Source organism: Bos indicus x Bos taurus, chromosome 25 (genome assembly GCF_003369695.1).
Source record: "Bos indicus x Bos taurus breed Angus x Brahman F1 hybrid chromosome 25, Bos_hybrid_MaternalHap_v2.0, whole genome shotgun sequence".
NCBI lineage: Eukaryota > Metazoa > Chordata > Mammalia > Artiodactyla > Bovidae > Bos > Bos indicus x Bos taurus.
In genome coordinates, this window is record NC_040100.1 from 24,582,733 (window position 1) to 24,602,391 (window position 19,659).

Genomic DNA, 19,659 nt, shown 5'->3' on the forward strand with positions numbered 1-19,659 from the left:
ACAGGATACCAGAAATCCCAGGTTCCTTTAATCTTGTTGCTCTGCCATCTTTACATATTGCCCTCATTAACCTTGTCCATGATGGTGCATTGCTACATTCCAGCCAGCTGGGAAGAGAGATGGGGAAAAAGAATGCCCCTTTCCTTTAAGGATGTGAACTTATGAATAGCATAGTTGTACATTTCCCATTAGCCAGCTGCAAGGGTGGCTGAAAATTGTAATCTTTAATCTCCTTGGGTGGCACAGACCCAAGGAGAAATCAGAGGTTCTAATTCCATCGATATAGGTCTCTTGCACTGCAGGCATATTCTTTACCATCTGAGCCACCAGGGAAGCCCAATTCCATACACAAAGATAATGATATGTTAACACATACTATATCAGATGTTTCTAAAGGAGATCAGGCCACAAGATTTTTGAACCTATGATAAGAAAAGGCTGAAAAGAAAATTCTCTGAGAGAAGTACAGCTTTACCTGGACTGGAATCTCCATGCCTCATTTCCAGCTTTACTTAATATAAAATAACCTCAAAGATGGGATGTGGGATTGTTCTGTCTGTGAGCAGGGACAGGTTACAGCCCTGTGGGTGGGGCTGGGGTTTTCCCTGAAAAGAGAGGTTCCTGCAGTTAGACCTCCTGGAGGGTGGTCAGTCCTGGAGCAGGAAATAAGAATTCTGAAAACAGATCTTAAATGAGAAGGATGGAAAGTGGTCTCCTCTGTGAACTGGGGGTCAGCTGGGCCTGGACTCAGTGCAGAGATGCCTGGAGTATTTCTGGTGAGGGAAGGGGGGGACTCTAGCCCAGCATGGTGAAGCAGGCTGAGAGACATAGAGAGCCAGGCATTCAAGAAAAGCTGAGGACACATCTGGACCAGTTCAGTCATGTGTGTGTGTGCATGTGTGTGAGTGTGTGTTCAGTTGCTCAGTCGTGTCCAACTCTTTGTGACCCCATGGACTAGACCTCTAGGTTCCTCTGTCCATGGAATGTTCCAGGCAAGAATACTGGAGTGGGTTGCCATTTTCTGCTCTAGGGCATCTTCCCGACCCAGGGGTCGAAACTGCATCTCTTGCATCTCCTGCATTGGCAGGTAGATTCTCTACCACTGTACCACCTGGGAAGCCCCTGTTCAGTCAAAATTATTCTCTATATTATTTCCTTCTCAACTAGCCCCAGGTTGCCAATAAATGCTTGTTATTAGCTAATATTGATCTCTGCTGTAATGGGGGAATGAAGGCAAAGTGCCTACACCACACTTAGGGGGAAGTAGGCGTGTAACTCTAGCCTTCCTTCAGACCTTCAAATATGCCACATCCCTTCCTGCCTTCCCTGGTGGCTCAGAGGTTAAAGCGTCTGCCTCCAATGCAGGAGACCCAGGTTCGATCCCTGGATTGGGAAGATCCCCTGGAGAAGGAAATGGTAACCCACTCCAGTATTCTTGCCTGGAGAATCCCATGGATGGAGAAGCCTGGTAGGCTACTGTCCATGGTGTCGCAAAGAGTCGGACATGACTGAACATGGTGTCGCAAAGAGTCAGACATGACTGAACTGCCTCAGGGCCTTTGCACATCTCTCTGCCTGGAAGGCTGGCCTCCACCCACTTTGTCTGTACATTCCTACTGACTCTGACCTATCACTGAAAATGTCACTTCTTCAAGAAAACCCTCCTAATTGTCGCCCTCAGACCAGGTAGATGCTTCCTATGGTCTCTCATAATCCCCTAATTATCATATTCATGATTTGCAGTTACATACTTATTCATGGGATTGTTTGATCAGTATCTTTCTCTCCTGTGCTGTGCTGTGCTTAGTTGCTTAGTTGCTGTGCTCTTTACAACCCCATGGACTGCAGCCTGCCAGGCTTCTCTGTCCATGGGGATTTGCTGAAGAGGGTTGCCGTGCCCTCCTCCAAGGAATCTTTCCAACCCAGGGATCCCACATTATAGGCAGATACTTTACCATCTGTGCCACCATGGAAGCCCTCTCTCTCTCCTACTAGACTGTAAGTACAAGGAGAGGAAACATATTCAATTTTTCTCACTCTTCAATTTCCAGCATCTAAGACAGTTCCTGGCACGTAGTAGGTACTCAATAGAAATGTGTGGAATGAATGCTGAGAATGGTGTCCCATCACAGAGGCCAGAGTACTTGGGCTCATCAGCAGAGCACATCAGCAGAGCAGTCTTGAGGACCAGAGTATTGGCCCTCAAGGGACTTTGCCACAGTGGCATGAAGGGAAGACAGGGACAGAAACACTGGCAATTCAGAAGGTCCCCTAAGAGCTTCTCAGAAATACTTCAGGAGACACACTGGGGCATAAGGGGCCTAACCTGGAAGGCTCTTATGTCCTCATCATCTAGATTCTACACATGGAAATGATCTCATCTAATTCTCTAAGCATCCTGTGGGACAGGTGTTTTTATCTCCAATTAATAGATGTGAAAACTGAGATTCAGAAATGTTTGAAAACCACTCAATGACATACAGTCGGTAAATGAAGTCTGGGTTCAGACTCCTGTCATCTCCAAAGATCACCCTCATGCTACCCATCCGGTTTGTTCCCCAGAGAAACAAAAGGAAATGGGAAAAAACTACAAAGTCAACTCACTGAAACAACTCAAGTGTCAACTGTTTGCAGCTCATGGCTGGTCCAGGAGGCCTTTCCTTCTGCATGAATGTTTCTGCGGTTGAATACCCCTAGCCTACTCCCAGACCTCTGCTACTTAAGCTTGACACTTACTACTTTTCGTGACATTTGGTTCCAGTTATGCCCTTTGGCTTCTGCCAGCAGACTCTCAGGTTTCCATATCTTTGAAGGCTGCTACTGTCACTCCCCTGTGAAACTACCTTTCTCCCAGCCTAGCTGGATTTCTCTTTTTTCTTTCATGCTTTGGGGTCCTGTGAACACATCTATGCTGCTTTAAGGCTAGCAACCCGAACAGATGCCTAAGTAGACCTGGTCTTTCCAAAGTACAGTTTTGCAAAGCTTCTGAAATCTGCATCTGTTCCATCAAGCATTTCTGCTTCAGGGGGTTTATCTCAAGAACTTAATCAGACAGATGTGTAAAGATGTCAGATCAGGGATTTTTTACTGGCAGAAATATTTGCAACAGTAAAAATATGGAAACAACCAAATATCCAATAATAGGGGATCAGTAAAATAAATGGAGAGACATCTATACAATGATATACATTAAAATGTGCATATATGTCATTAGAATGACATATACAGACTTTTGCTGATGTTGAAAAATATTCACAATGAGAAAAAGTAGGTTCAGAAGCAAATTGTATAATATGATTTCATTACAATCAGGTTCATTTGTTGATTCAATAAAATGTATTGAGTGGTTGCTCTTTATCAGATGCTATAAGAGTTGGGGATATAGCAGTGAACAAAATTAAGATTGTCCATCAGGAAATCACCAATCTATTGACCAGTCTCTGCTGGTGACCACTGAGGTCAAACTCTGAGCCTCCATTTTCTCATCTATCAAGAAAGAATAATAAGAGTTATCTACAGAGATGTGAGGAGGTTAAACATGAATGAAAACAAGGGTTCAATAAATGTAAGAGAGTGTATTTATCACACCAAAATCTACTACTCCCATTTACCAGGGATTATTGTGATCTTGGGGCTTCCTTGGTGGCTCAGACAGTGAAGAATCTGCCTAGCAATGCAGGAGATTGGGGTTCAATCCTTGAGTTGGGAAGATCCCTTGGAGAAGGAAATGGCAATCCAGTTTAGTATTCTTGCCTGGAGAATTCCAAGGACAGAGAAGCCTGGAGGGCTGCAGTCCAAGAGTCAACACAACTGAGCAATTAACACTTAAAAACTTATTGTGATCTTATGTAAAAACCCTGAGGCTGCGTCTCAAGTTTTAGTCTCAACAAAACTATCAAATACCTCATATGAAAGAAAGAAAAAGTGAAGGTGTAGTCACTCAACCTATGTCGACTAGGATAAATCACTACATTCAGTCACTTCAATCAGTTGGTTGGTTAGTCATTCAACAAACACTTACTGAGCATCTACGATGTCTCCTTCCATAGCCTCAAAGTTTCTATACCCTTTAGGCCCTACCGTCACTCTGTTCTGTTCTTCTACCACCAGCTTCCCAACTCCGGCCTTCTCGAAGTTTCTCAAACACAGTAAGTTTGTTCCCATTTCAAGACCTGGTGTTTCCTCTTCCTTCTGTATGTCATAACTGGCACTTTCTATTCTCCCAGTCTCAGTTTGAATATCTCCTCTCAGAAAAGTCCTCAGCATCCTAGGGCATCCTAGACCCCTGCTCACAACTCAACTCTGGTGTCTTCATAACATTACTACGATCTTAAGATCAAATTTATTTTCTTGTTTATTATCTGTCTTCCTCAATATAATGTAAGCTCCAGGAGAGCAGACACCTACTTTGTCTAGTTCATTGTTGTACTCTAGCTCTTAAAACTGTACCTGTAATATAATGGATGTTTAATGAATCAGGTCAGAGGAAAGAATGAAAGGATGGGCCTGGCCCTTTACTAAGGCAGAGGACACATCCATGAACAGGACACACATAATTTGTTGTAGTCATCACCTTGTGATGTCTAGTTTCTCTGTCCTCCAAAAGGGAACTATTCTTGCCCCTGTCTTACCTGAGAATTCTTTATAGTTTCGAAACTAACATTCATTTAAATATGCACAGCCCCCATCATATTCTTTCTTCAAGATTGTCCTGCCAAAGTGCTGAGTAATTATCTTTTAGGAGTTACAATGGCTCCAAATTTTGATTAAGCGTTTTCCTGGCTTTTAAGATGCCAGGCCAGACTATTAGGCTGTGTTCTGCTACGGCATTACTCAACGCAGTGATTGACTGAGACAGACTTTGTCCTCCACTTACTTTGCAGTTATTTCCTTAGTATTTTGATCCAGGCAAGAAGTATGACATTATTGATTTGCTCTGCTCCATGCACCAACTGCCTCATCTGCAAGAGCAGGAATCTTTATGGCTTCAATAATTTCCCGGAGTGCAGAGAACTCTTTTATATTTTTGCTTGGCGCTTTGCAATTCTGTAAATTTTTTATGGACTCTGAGGTTAAGTTTTGTCCTTTGCTCTCAGGCTCATCGGCATGTCTGCTTGTGCTCTATGAAAGAAACTGACCCCTTTGGTACCCAGTTTTGTTCCAGGCCATTCTTATCATCAGACAGGGAGGGAGAGAAGAAAGAGGAATAGATTAGAATTCTAGAATAGAATAGAATTCTAGAAGAATAGAACTCTATATTCTTTTTACTGGAAAAAAAAAAAAAGCAGCTCAGTAAAGTTTAGTGATTTACCTAAAAGAACCCCTATTAGTAGTGAATAATAAGTGAGAAACATTCTTCTGCTTCTGGGGCCATCATTGGTGGTCTTCACCAATATTTTGCTCTTTCTGAGCACAAAATAGGGTTCCCTTTCTTTGACCCGACCAAGGCCGTGAGATTTGCAGGGGCCAATATAATGTGAGTGGAAGTGAGCTGTGTCGCTTCAGGTGGAAGCCATCCAGAGTGTCAAGATGGTAGTGTCTCCATCTACCTGCATCTCTGAATGAGCTCAAGCTCATCAAGCAAACGAAAGGTCCAGTTCACTAGGAAAATATTCAGATCCCTTCCCAACTTGACCCTAAGCTTCCTTTCCAATCTCAACTCTCCACCACTCCCCTACCCCTGGTGAGATACTCCTTCCATGTCATTAACCTCTTTCCCTGCACAAATTTATTAATTCTTTGTTTGCACAGTCATTCATTCAAAAAATGCCTACTGGGTTTCTGGTATGTTCAAAACATGCTGTGGCTTCCGTGTATCAAACTGTTGCCTATATTTCTTTATTCATGTTTCAAAGTTCAGATCAAAATCCTTTCCATTAAGAAGGCTTGTCTAACACCACTTTTTCCCAAAGCACATTTAGCCTCTTCTTTCTTCTGGGTGTTGATAACATTTTGTAGGTTTTTCTTTTACCTATTGTGCTTATGGTACTACAAATACTGTTTCATATATTTGTCTCTTTCACTAGACTGTGAACTCTTTGAAGGTAGGGATCATGCTGGAGTCATCCTGAGCTCTAATACCTGACTCACAGTCTATGCTCAATAAATACTAATGGATGGAGGGATGGACAGTGTCAATATTCTGTTTCCGCTTTCAACATCCCAGCAGCATCTTAGCTCTCCAAGGCGTAAAATGGCACCCAGAGTCCCAGAAATATGGTTGAGCTGGAAATCTGGGTGTGTCTGATTTATAAACATACCAGGTAAGTGAGGATGAGGAGCTATTTAATAACTTTGCACCTGTCTGGACAAGAAGCTGCAGAGAGAGGCTCCAATGATGAGCTAATACATCTCCTTGATAGAAGGCACTTTGAGATTGGCTTGCTTAGGGGAGCAAATGCCACTTAATGAGCAGGAATCACTCTCTCAGAGGCCCTGGAAAATAATTATGCCAGTGGGGGTGTTCTCCTTCTCTGCTTATATTTCAAACATAACAAGTCACGAACCACCCTCCCGAGTCCAAGCTTGGATCCCAGTGGTAGTGTATAACGAGACTCAGGCTGTGCAGCAAGGCCTGTCATTTCTGCAAGAACATCAGCACTATTGATCTGTGGAAGCAACCCTGAGTCAGCTGAGCCTTCAGACAGCCACGCCCTCACCCTACAGTTACCCTCTCCTCATGCTTGTGTCAACACAGAGCCTGGGCTTTCTGTATTAGTTTCCTCAACCACACATGACATAATCCATAGTTTCCGTTTTAAATATTTATAGAAAACTTGGAGAGAAAACATTCTCTTTTGAACAGGCCTTCTAATTTCATTTAACAGTGAATGTCAGAGCAATGAATGCTCTGCAAAGGAATTTCTCTCTTGATTGTCAATCTGTGGCAAGCAGAATGGAGAGCAGGAAGCTGCGCATTCTTTTACCTAGATTCATTCTCCATTCTCTTCACTACCAAAGATCTGAAGTCTCCTATTAAGGGGAAAACAGCTGAGAAATCACCGTTTCATAGACTTCTAGTATTTTTTGGATTGTAAAAATGTATACCCCTTTCAATAATTTCAGGATATAGATAAAATTGAGGGCTTCCCAGGGGGTGCTAGTTGTAATGAACCTGCCTGCCAATGCAGGACCCAGAAGAGACTCGGTTTCAATCCCCGGGTTGGGAAGATCCCATGGAGGAGGGCATAGCTGCCCAGTTCAGTATTCTTGCCTGGAGAATCCCATGGACAGAGGAGCCTGGAGGGCTACAGTGCATAGAGTCGCAAAGAGTCAGACACCACTAAAGTGACTTAGCATGCACACATGCATAGATAATATTATATAGAAGAAAATAAAGGCTGCCTTTAATCCAGCACACAGAAATAATGATTATTAACAATTTGATGCCTAATCTTTTAGATCTTCTTCCAGAAAAGGATTATATTATTTGTTACTAAAATAGGATTGTATTATGCAAACTATTTTGCAAATGTCTTTTTCCTAATTATAGTTACAGTATGGAGATCTTTTTTGCATGGAAGTGTGTTTTTCTAATGCACATAACTTAAAAAAAAAGTTTTTTTAATTGAAGGATAATTGCTTTACAGAATTTTGTTGTTTTCTGTCAAACCTCAACATGGAATCAGCCATAGGTATATATATATCCCCTCCCTTTTGAACCTCCCTCCCATCTTCCTCCCAATCTTACCCCTCTAGGTTGATACAGAGCCCCTGTTTGAGTTTCCTGAGACGTACAGCAAATTCCCGTTGGCTATCTATTTTACATATGGTAATGTAAGTTTCCATGTTACTCTTTCCATACATCTCATCCTCTCCTCCCCTCTCCCCATGTCCATATGTCTATTCTCTATGTCTATTTCTCCATTCTAATGCACATAACTTTTAATAGCTGTATGTTATTCCACTGTATAACAGTACAAGAGATAACTAATCAATCCCCTGTCACTGGACACTTAGATTGTTCCCAACTGTTCATTATTATGTAAAAAATAACTTAAAGATGTAGTGAGTATCTACAGACAGATGAGTGCCTTTCTCTTACTATTTCTTTCATATAAATTTCTTGATGTGAACCTGTGTTTTCAGAGGATATGGGTCTCTTAAAGACTTTGACTCCCATTACAAAAAGAAAAAAAACAGAAAATAAATGTTCAGTTTGCTTTCACAAACAGTGCATGACCCTGCTATTTCCTAGCAAACGTCACATCAGCTCTGTGTATGAGCCATCTTTATTTTTTGACAATCTGATGGCAGAAAAAAATCGTGACCATTACTGTTTCCTTTTTAATACATTAATACATTTCATTAATATTAAGTTTATTAAACACATTTTTGTGAATGTGTATATTAGGCATCTTGTTCATTTTTTCCCATTGGAGTAACTTGGTACACTGCCATTTTAAATGTTAAAGATCGATATGCTGTAAATACTCTTCTTAATGTGCCTTTTGTCCTTTAACTTTGTTCTCTTTGCTGTGCAGATTTTCAATTGTGTATAATAAAGGCATTGATGTTTTTTCCTTTTGAAAATTTATTCGGGTCATACATAGTCGATTAACCTCTAAACAGCTGTAAATGTGCTAATTTTTGCTGTATAGCAGAGTGATTCAGCTACACATATATACACATCCTTTTACATATTCTTTTCCATTATGGTTTATGACAGGATACAGAGTATAGTTCCCTGTGCTATACAGCAGGATCCCGTTGTTTATCCTTCCTGTACATAATACTTCGCATCTGCTAATCCTAAACTGCCCATCTATCCCTCGCCCTCCCGTCCTCACTTGGCAACCACAGCCTGTTCTCTGTGTCTGTGAGTCTGTTTTGTAGATAAGTGTCTCATATTTTAGACTCCATATATAAGCGATATCATACGGCATTTATCTTTCTCTTTCTGACTTACTCCATTTAGTATAATAATCTCCAGGCCCATCCACATGGCTGCAAATGGCGCTGTTTCATTCTTTTCTATGGCTGAGTAGTATTCCATTGTATACAAGCACCACATCTTCTTTATCCATTCATCTGTTGATAGATATATCAATGTTTTTTCTTGAAGTTTTCTGACTTTGATTTCAAAAGGCTTTCCTCTCTCTCAAGAGAATAGAACTTCCACCTATATTTTTCCATAAGAATTTTGTGTTTATTTGCTTATTTTTAAATAAATATTTAAACAATGTGAAGTTTATTTTGATATAAAGTATGAGGTAGGGGATCTAACTTTATTCTTTCCAATAAAGTTAATTCATTTTACAATTAACCCTTCCCTCTGTTCTGAAATACTTTTATGATATATAGACATTTTCTTAGAAGAAATCCATTCATTGCTCTTCTTTTTTCAGAAAATCCTTGAATATTTTTCAGCCATTTATTGTTCCAGATGAGTTTATTATTTTGTCAAGTGATAAAAATTCTGTTAATATTCAATTAATATCACATAATATTTATATCATTTTGGATAAACTGGCAAGTATTTGATACTGAAAACATAAGATCACATTTGTTTATCTCTTATACCCTTCAATAAAGATTTTCAATTTCATACAATACAGCATATGTTTCTTTTTTTTTTTCATTTTAATTGGAGGCTAATTACTTTACAATATTGTGGTGGTTTTTGCCATACATTCACATGAATCCACCATGGGTGTACATGTGTTCCCCATCCTGAACCCCATCCCACCTCCCTCCCCATCCCATCCCTCTGGGTCATCCCAGTGCATCAGCCCTGAGCTCCCTGTCTCATGCAATGAACCTGGACTGGCGATCTGTTTCACATATGATAATATACATGTTTCAATGCTATTCTCTCAAATCATCCCACCCTTGCCTTCTCCCACAGAGTCCAAAAGTCTATTCTTTACATCTGTGTCTCTTTTGCTGTCTCACATATAGGGTCATTGCTACCATCTTTCTAAATTCCATATATATGCTTAATATACTGTTACAATACAGCATATGTTTCTTACTAAAGTTTTATCTAGATACCCTGCATTTGTGCTCAGAATTTTATTATGATTTTATTTTATTATTAATTTTTATGATCTATAAGAAAGCTACTGGGAATTTTTGTGTATATTTTATATATATAATTGTTTATGAAGGTAATTATTTGGTGGTTAAAGCCATTTCATAAAGAAGGCTGAGCACTGAAGAATTGATGCTTTTGAACTGTATTGTTAGAGAAGACTCTTGAGAGTCCCTTGGACTGTAAGGAGATCAAACCAATCAATCCTAAAGGAAATCAACCCTGAATATTCATTGAAAGGACTGATGCTGAAGCTGAAACTCCAATACTTTGGCCACCTGATGTGAACAGCCAACTCATTAGAAAAGACCCTAGTGCTGGGAAAGATTGAAGGCAGGAGGAAAAGGGGACAACAGAGGGCGAGATGGTTGGATGGCATCACCAACCAAATGGACATGAGTTTGAGCAAGCTCTGAGAAATGATGAAAGACAGCAAGGCCTGGCGTGCTGCAGTCCATGGGATTGCAAAAAGTCGGACATGACTGAGTGACTGAACAACAACAAAAGCCATCTCATGGTACTTCATAATTGCAATTATATAACAAACGGACATAAATCATGCAAACTCATCTGGAAATCCCACTGATAGAATAACAGTTGCCTGGCTTAGAAAGTCCACCAAAAATAGATGTATTAATCACATTTTTTTCATTTTCTGTATTATTATTATGCTTTGATATTTTGAGGACTTGTTGACATGGAAAAGACTGTGCCTCTCAGAGCTAGTTAATTCCTAGAGACAGCAAACTACTCTCTTACAAGCATGCTTCTCATATGCAAACAACCCACCCTCCATGCACCTCCTTTACTGAGCTCTTATACTCTTGCCCATATTCTCCTGTTCTAATCACCCTACAGCCAGGTACTAGACAAGTCAGGTCATGAATTCCTCCTGTTCCTCTGCCTCTTGACCAACCATAGTTCTTCCCCAGGGGTGGACCTGCATGGAGTGGCAGACCCCTTGCTCTTGGGAACTGTAAGTAATGAACTATCTTTTCGGTCTGTTCAACATGTTTCAGTCTCCTGATCTATTGGCATCATCAGACTTGAATAATAAGGAAAAAAATACATTTTAAAACAATAAAATATCAGGAAGTATGATACCAGAGCAAAATGCTAGATTTTAGAGTCACACAGTCCTAGGGCTGAAATAAACTCCCTGGCTTGCTAGCAGGGTGACCTTAGACAAATAACTCACTCCTCCAGTACTCAAATTCTCTTCATAAGAAGTCATTTGGAAATGGAATGATTCACTGAAGTTCACCCAGGCAGTTGGTGGCTGAACTGGGATTCAAACCCATATGAATTGGAATGCAGACCCACACTCCTGCCACTTAATTGTATTGTATTCCTTCTTGCTGTGTTGTGTAAGGGTCTTTCAGGGTCCAGCCACAATTCTGAGTCCTTGACACCATCATCCAAGTCTAAGACTAGAGTCTAAGATACAGAAGAAAAGGAGAAAAGACAGAGGCTTCTTTCTACTAACTAAAGCCTACCATTTTCATTAATAGAGCATTCTGGAGTTTTGTTGATTGAATGGAGCTACTCTGAGGTCAAGACATGCTGTATATGCCCAATGAATCATGAGACACACCAGCAGCAACTTGAATAAGCAGGAAGGCAACAGTAGGAGAGGTAGCTTGGATTAAAATGGCCCTCTGATAAAGGAGCCACTCCAAGGACTCACAGCCTCACTTCAGCTCTTGTGAAATGTACACTAAAGGTTCTGCTTCTTTACATGCATTTACTACTGGCTTTAGAGCTTTCTTTACTGCATTTACTACTGGCTTTAGAGCATACTTTCCCTTGAGACTATGGTAAAGAATTCATAATCACAAATTCACATAAACCCCACAGCAGTCCTGTGAGAAAGAAACAGTCATCATCTCCATGTTACACACTAGGAAGCTGGGATTTAAAGAATCGAGTCTAACTCAGGTCATATGTCTCAGAAGTGGCAGAGACAGGATTTGAATCTAAGCTTGCCTGGCTTTTAAAGTACTTTGCTCTACTGTCTTTCTTCTGATGTTCTCTGTGCCCATTCGCATTCTGGCATTAATATGTTCTAATTGGCTATTTGTTGATCTTATTGATCCAATAATGAGTCACTAGTGAACATTAATAACAGTGTAGGTGGTATGGTCAGTAGTTTTAGACTTTATGTTGCAACGTGTTTTATATTTTAACTGTTATTGTCAGTTGCTCTCCTGCTTGTCAGCACGGCTGCTGAGGTCTCATGGCATGTTCCATGAGGCCCTGGGTATGTAAACCATGTCTTGACCTCAGAGCAATGCCACCGCAATACATAAGAGCTGACGTTGCTTTAAGGAGATATCTAATAAAGTCCAATGGGTTCTGTAGATGAAATAATCTCACACCCGTACAACTCCTATAACATAGGATGAGAGAGGATGCACATTTGATATTGGCCAACAAGGGAAAGACATAATTGTGCAGAAACATGTTGGCAAACAATCTAAAACTGAGTGTTCCTCTTCAGTATTTAGGGAGCTCACTGGTATTCTCCTGGGGCCTTTCACTAGAGGAGCAACTCTCACCAGCCAGCTCAGTGCTACCACTCATAACCACTGTTGGTGGGAGGTGCTGAGGTCAGAAGAGCTGTCAGAGTCCATATATTTCCAAATGCCAGCCCCACAGAGTGTCACTTCGCAGGCCTGAATTGGCTGCCTCTACACGTCTACAGTACATGGTCCTCCGTGGGAGTCAGCAGAAGTGGTACTTGAGAGTGAGCAGGAACAAAAAAATCTCTCTTCTGAAATGTTATGCATTGATGTTGAGAGCAACATCTAGCCCGGAAGCCAGGGACTCAAAGCCTTTGATTGGTGTGTGACCTCAGGAACCCAGGGCTGCCTGGGCTGGGTGAGGCTTACTCATCATTGACATTGTCACCGAAATCACATCCAAAAGGACACTGTTCTCTTCTAAGAACACCAGGTCATGGAGCCTGCAGAGCATATGGTAAAACAGATTAAGAGGGGAAGAAAAATTTCCTGTGCCAAGACATTGGCCTCATTTTACATGGATTAGTACCCATGACTGAAGTCATTTCCTCTGTTTTGGCTGAGGAACTTGAAGACCAGAGCCGGGACCAGGGCAAGACATAGGGAGAAGAGGCAAATTACATCTCGTGACTTTCTCTGGTTGCCTGCTGATGAGCAAAAATCCATGTGTTCTGACAGTGCCCCAAAGAAAGGGATGTTTGGGGATGTCTGCAGGGCTCAGCAACAGGGAAGCTATCATGTGGTGCATAGCCTGGTTGAAGTAACACAGCACAGGGGTTAAGGGTACAGACTGAGCCAGGTTACTCTGCCACCTACTTCCCATCCCATCTGTAAAGTAGGGTTGCTGCTGCTGCTGCTGCTAAGTCGCTTCAGTCTTGTCCGACTCTGTGCAACCCCATAGATGGCAGCCACCAGGCTCCCCCATCCCTGGGATTCTCCAGGCAAGAACACTGGAGTGGGTTGCCATTTCCTTCTCCAATGCATGAAAGTGAAAAGTGAAAGTGAAGCTGCTCAGTCCTGTCTGACTCTCAGCGACCCTGTGGACTGCAGCCTATCAGGCTCCTCCATCCATGGGATTTCCCAGGCAAGAGTACTGGAGTGGGTTGCCATTGCCTTCTCCAGTAAAGTGGGGTGCAGTGAGTTGAATAGTACCTCCCAACAATGTCAATTCCTCATCCCTAGAACCTCTGACTGTTGCCTCATTTGGTGAAGCTTTCGTGCTGCTGCTGCTAAGTTGCTTCAGTCATGTCTGACTCTGTGAGACCCCATAGACAGCAGCCCGCCAGGCTCCGCCATCCCTGGGATTCTCCAGGCAAGAACACTGGAGTAGGTTGCCATTTCCTTCTCCAATGCATGAAAGTGAAAGGTGAAAGTGAAGTCACTCAGTTGTGTCCGACTCTTAGCGACCCCATGGACTGCAGCCTACCAGGCTCCTCCATCCATGGGATTTTCCAAGCAAGAGTACTGGAGTGGGTTGCCATTGCCTTCTCCAGTAAAGTGGGGTGCAGTGAGTTGAATAGTACCTCCCAACAATGTCAAGTCCTCATCCCTAGAACCTCTGACCATTGCCTCATTTGGTGAAGCTTTCGTAGATGTGATTAAATTAAGGACCTTGAGATGAGGAGCTTACCCTGTATTGTCCTGGTGGACTCTAAGGGCCATCATAAGTGTACTCATAAGGGAGCTCTTATTTGACTCAGACACAAACAAGAGGAGAAGGTGATGTGACCACAGAAGCAGAGGCTAGAATGTGTGGCTATAAGCTAAGGGATGCTGACAGCTGGAAGCCTCCAAGGCTGGAACAGAAAAGGAAAATATCCTCATCCAGAGTCTTAGCAGGAACACAGCCCTCCAAAACCTTGATTTCAGACTCTGGCTTCCAGAACTACAAGAGAATAAATTTCTGTTGTTTTAAGCCACCAAGCATGGGTGATTTGTTAAAGCAGCCTCAGGAAACTAATATATGGGGATTATATTTGCTACCCCTAAGGGCTATTGTAAGAATTACATGATTCAATATGTCTACAGAATTTGTAACAGTACCTGACACGTTAAAGTGCTATAACAACCTTTACCAGGTAAGTATCAACACTATTATTTTTAAATGGGGAAGAAACCAAGTCTCAGGGAGGCCCGTGCAATACTAAAGTCTGAGTGCTCTTGATTGAGTTCAAGTCTCAGAACCCTAAACTCCAGCAGGAGCTTGAGGAGGTTCCAAGAGCCAAAGGTCAGAATAAAATTACACAGTCATACTTAAAACCAGGCCCGGGGTCAGGCATCTAGCACAACTCCGACCTCCTACTCCTGTATCACTGTTCCTTCCATGGGAGCCGGGTCAAGAGCAGGGAACTTTCCTTCCTCTGAGCTCAACCACATCCTACCATCTGCTCTAGTCATGTCTGAGGCCTGTCCTAGCCAGGCCCATAACAATAATAACTGCAGTCATAATAACAATAATAGCAGCCAGGCCCATTACAATGATAAAAACTTTTATTTTTACTTAAAGTGTGCCAGACTTTGAACTAAGTACTTTAGACCTTTTAATACACCTAATCCTTAATCGCTGTACCCATTTTACAGATAAGGAACTTGAGGTTCTGATGAGTTAAATGGCATGCCCAAGACTGAATGGAATTCAAATCCAGGTTCATCCCTCCACCTGTCTTTCAGTACAGCAATCTTCCTCATCATGAGAACACCTTAGAATATGGCAGGCACCTTGCCAGGGTCTCCACTTATACTTTCTGAGTCCTCTTAGGATCCTTGTTTCACAGATGAGGACACTGATATGCTGTCAACACAAGCTGCCCAAGGTTACCCAGGAAACTCCAAACTCTTGACTCTAGAGCCCCAGCTCAACCTCTGGCAGGCTCCTTCCTCCTCCATTATAGCACCGGCTCCTGTACAAACAACCAGCAGCTCAGAATTGCAGAGGAACACTAAATCCATTCTCAAATCAGCCTTCTTCCCTCAAGATGAGTGTAGGCCAGCTAAATGGGAAGTCATAAGGCTGGGTGTGCACATAGTATTTCTAACTTATGTTGACACTTAGTCCTTGAAATTTGCAGAACCACGAAATGCTTTGCAGGAACCAGCAATGATGGGTCTTCATGGGGCTGGGAAGGCTTTCTCTGTGCTTCATCAAAGAGGCAGTTTGTGGTGGTTGTCTTCATAGAAGAAGGTCACTCACTGCACTCCTTTCCCAATCCTCATAAGCCCAACTCCGGTGGGGAGCCCCCAGCCCAGTGGGAGACCCCCACCCTGGACTTGAGCCTTGAGGTTTCTCTTTTCTGCAGCCCTGAAGTATTTCTACCTAGTGACTGAAGCTTCTTTTAATCTTTCTCACACTTGTCTTTCCCAGCTAAGACTAGAGCAGCTTAAGAGTGTATGGCTGGGTTTTTCACTTTTTTTTTTAATACCAGAAGAGGCTTATAGGACTAGCTGGAGAAGAGCTGATGAGAGTTTGCGGATTCACCTGCGGGGTCACTGAGCAGCTTATGGCATTTTGCACACATTGTCTCACTTCATCCTCATAGCAAACCTGTGAAGGAAGTATTATCTCTGTTTTCTAGCTCCAAGTCCTTTCAACGATCCTGAAGATGAGGATGATGATGCTAATAACAAAGCCACTTGACACTGACTTCTGACTCTACAGCAGACACTGTTGTAAAAGTTCTTCCTACTTGAACTCATTTAATCCTCACAACTACCTCACTGGATATTACAATTATGATGATTACTATGAGGTATTGCTAGTCCCAAATTACTGATGAGGAAACCGAGGCCCAGGCGGGTTAAATAAGGTCATACAGCTGATAACTGGAAAAGGAATGAGTCATACTCAGGTGATTGACATCTGGGATTGACTAATCATTGCACACTGGCTGATTGCCTGTTTGTGTAAATAAAGTTGACTGGAACACAGCCACGCCCATTTGTTTTCTTACTGTCTATGGCTACTTTTCTGTTATAACAGCAGAGCTGAGTAGTTGAAGCAGAGATTATTGGCCTGCAAAACCTAAGTACTTACCATCTGCCCCTTTACAGAAAGCTTGCTGACCCCTGGTCTAACACTGGAAAAGGAGGCTTGTGGCATTCTCTAAGAAAGCCGAATGCCATCTCCATAAGCATGTTTTTCCAAAACCCAGGTGGTTGGAGGCAAACCCTCAGGCCTCAGCATCAATTATATCTGTGCTGAAATCCCCTAGCTGATATATTGTCTCACAGCACCTTGAGTTGATTTATAAATTTAAGGATGACTATTTATTTCCCGGGGTAGAGGTGGGGGTTTCTGTGTATGAAGGCCATTATATGAAATACCACAGAACAGGAGTATACAACAAATGCTCAGAACTCATCTCTGTCTCAGGTGAAGTGGGAGACTCCATCATCTCTCCTTCATCCTCAAAGAAGTGTCAGCTCCATCCTCCATCATCCATGGAGAAATAACACCTGTTATGCCACTGAAGTACAAAACATTTCCCATCTATTTCACATTTGCAGGTGATCATAAATACAGAGAGAATGCTTGGATCTCCAGCATAGCCAGCCACCTCCCTGGTGGGCAAGGAGGAGGGGGGGAAAGAAGACTGAGGAGGGAAAGAGAGTAGGGGACAAGGTGAGGGAAGAGGGGGAGGAGGAGGAGGAAGAGTGAGGGAATGAAATGGAGCTAAGACTCAATCCCTCTTCTGAAAGCTGGGGGCCTCTGTGTTGTCTTTCAGTCACAAAGTTATGTCCGACTCTGCGACTCCATAGACTACAGTGTTTGAGGCTTCCCTGTCCTTCGCTATCTCCCAGAGTTTGTTCAAAATCAAACCCACTGAGTTGATTATGCCATCCAACCATCTCATCCTCTGCTGCCCCCTTCTTCTTTTGCTTTCAACCATTCCCAGCATCAGGGTTTTTTGAATGAGTCAACTCTTCACATCACATGGCCAAAGTATTGGAGCTTCAGCTTCAGCGTCAGTCCTTCTAATGAATATTCAGGGGTTTATTTCCTTTAGGATTGACTGGTTTGATCTCTTTTCAGTCCAAGGGACTCTCAAGAGTCTTCTCTAGCACCACAATTCAAAATAAATTCTTCACACTTTTTTATGGTCAACTGCTCACATTCAGTACATAACTACTGGAAAAACCATAGTTTTACTATATGGACCTTTGTTGGCAAAGTCATGTCTTTGCTTTTTAAAATGCTGTCTAGGTTTGTCATAGCTTTCCTTCCAAAGAAGAGGCCTCTATCACTATCAAATCCCTTATTATTATACATTGGAAGTGACAAATAGATTCAAGGGATTAGATCTGGTTGACAGAGTGCCTGAAGAAATATAGATAGAAATTCATAACATTGTACAGGAGGCAGTGACCAAAAACATCTCAAAGAAAAAGAAATGTAAGAAGACAAAATGGTTGTCTAAGGAGGCTTTACAAATAGCTAAGGAAAGAAGAGAAGCAAAAGGTAAGGGAGAAAGGGAAAGATATACCCAACTGAAATGCAGAGTTCCAGAGAATAACAAGAAGAGACAAGAAGACATTCTTAGTGAACAATGCAAACAAATGGAGGAAAACAATAGAATGGGAAAGACTAGAGATGTCTTCAAGAAAATTGGAGATAACAAGAAAACATTTCACTCAAGGATGGGCATGATAAAAGACAGAAACAGTAAGGACCTAACAGAAGCAGAAGAAATTAAGAAGAGGTGGCAAGAATATACAGAACTATACAAAAAAGATCTTAATGACCCAGATAACCTTGATGGTGTGATCACTCACCTAGAGCCAGACATCCTTAAGTGTGAAGTCAAGGGGGTCTTAGGAAGCATTACTTTGAACAAAGCTAGTGGAAGTGATGGAATTCCAGCTGAGCTATTTCAAGTCCTAAAAGATGATGCCATTCAAATCCTAAAGTGCTGAACTCAATATGCCAGAAAATTTGGAAAACTCAGAATGGCCGCAGGATTGGAAAATGTCAGTTTTCACTCCAATCTCAAAGAAGGCAATACCAAAGAATGTTTAAATTACCACACAATTGCGCTCATTTCACATGCTAGTAAGTTTATGCTCAAAATCCTTCAAGCTAGACTTCATCAATACATGAACTGAGAACTTGCAGACGTACAAGTTGGGTTGAAAAAGGCAGAAGAATCACAGATCAAACTGCCAACATTCATTGGATCATGGAAAAAGCAAGGAAATTCCAAGAAAGCATCTATATCTGCTTCATTGACTATGCTAAAGCCATTGACTGTGTGTATCACAACAAACCGTGGAAAATTCTTAAAGAGATGAGAGTACCAGACCACCTTACCTGTCTCCTGAGAAATCTGTATGCAGTTCAAAAAGCAACAGTTAGAACCGGACATGGAACAATGAACTGGTTCCAAACTGGAAAAGGAGTATGATAAGGCTGTATATTGTCACCCTGCTTATTACATGCAGAGTACATCATGGGAAATGCCAGGCTGGATGAATCACAAGCTGGAATCACAATTGAAGGGGGAAATATCAACAACCTCATATGCAGTGATACCACTCCAATGGCAGAAAACTAAGAGGAACTAAAGAGCCTCTTGATGAGGGTGAAAGAGGAAAATTAAAAAGCTGGCTTAAAACTCAACAGTAAAAAAATTGAGATCATGGCATCCAGTCCCATCACTTTATGGCAAATAGAAGGGGAAAAAGTCAAAGTAGTGACAGAATTTATTTGGGGGGGCTCCAAAATCATTGTGGACAGGGACTGCATCCATGAAATTAAAAGACACTTGCTCCTTGGAAGTCTTTGCAACCCCATGGACTGTAGCCCTCCAGGATCTTCTGTCCATGGAATTCTGCAGGCAAGAATGCTGGAATGGGTAGCCATTCTCTTCTCCAGGGGATCTTATCAACCCAGGGATCAAACTCAGGTCTCCTGCATTGCAGGCAGCTTCTTTACCATCTGAGCCACTAGGGAGGCCCATGAAAGACCTAGTGGGTGTGTGCAGTTGCTTCAGTTGTATCTGACTCTTTGAGACTCTATGGACTACAGCCTACCAGGCTCCTCTGTCCATGAGATTCTCCAGGCAAGAATACAGGAGTGGGTTGCCACATTCTCTTCCAGGGGATCTTCTC

General features: G+C 42.0%; 1 non-coding gene across 1 annotated transcript; it reads left to right on the top strand.

The window, feature by feature from the left end:
- Window positions 1-1,323: 1,323 nt before the first annotated feature.
- Window positions 1,324-1,395, top strand: TRNAW-CCA. The gene has a single exon. It is a non-coding gene; the product is annotated as a tRNA-Trp (tRNA).
- The last annotated feature ends 18,264 nt before the right edge of the window (window positions 1,396-19,659 follow it).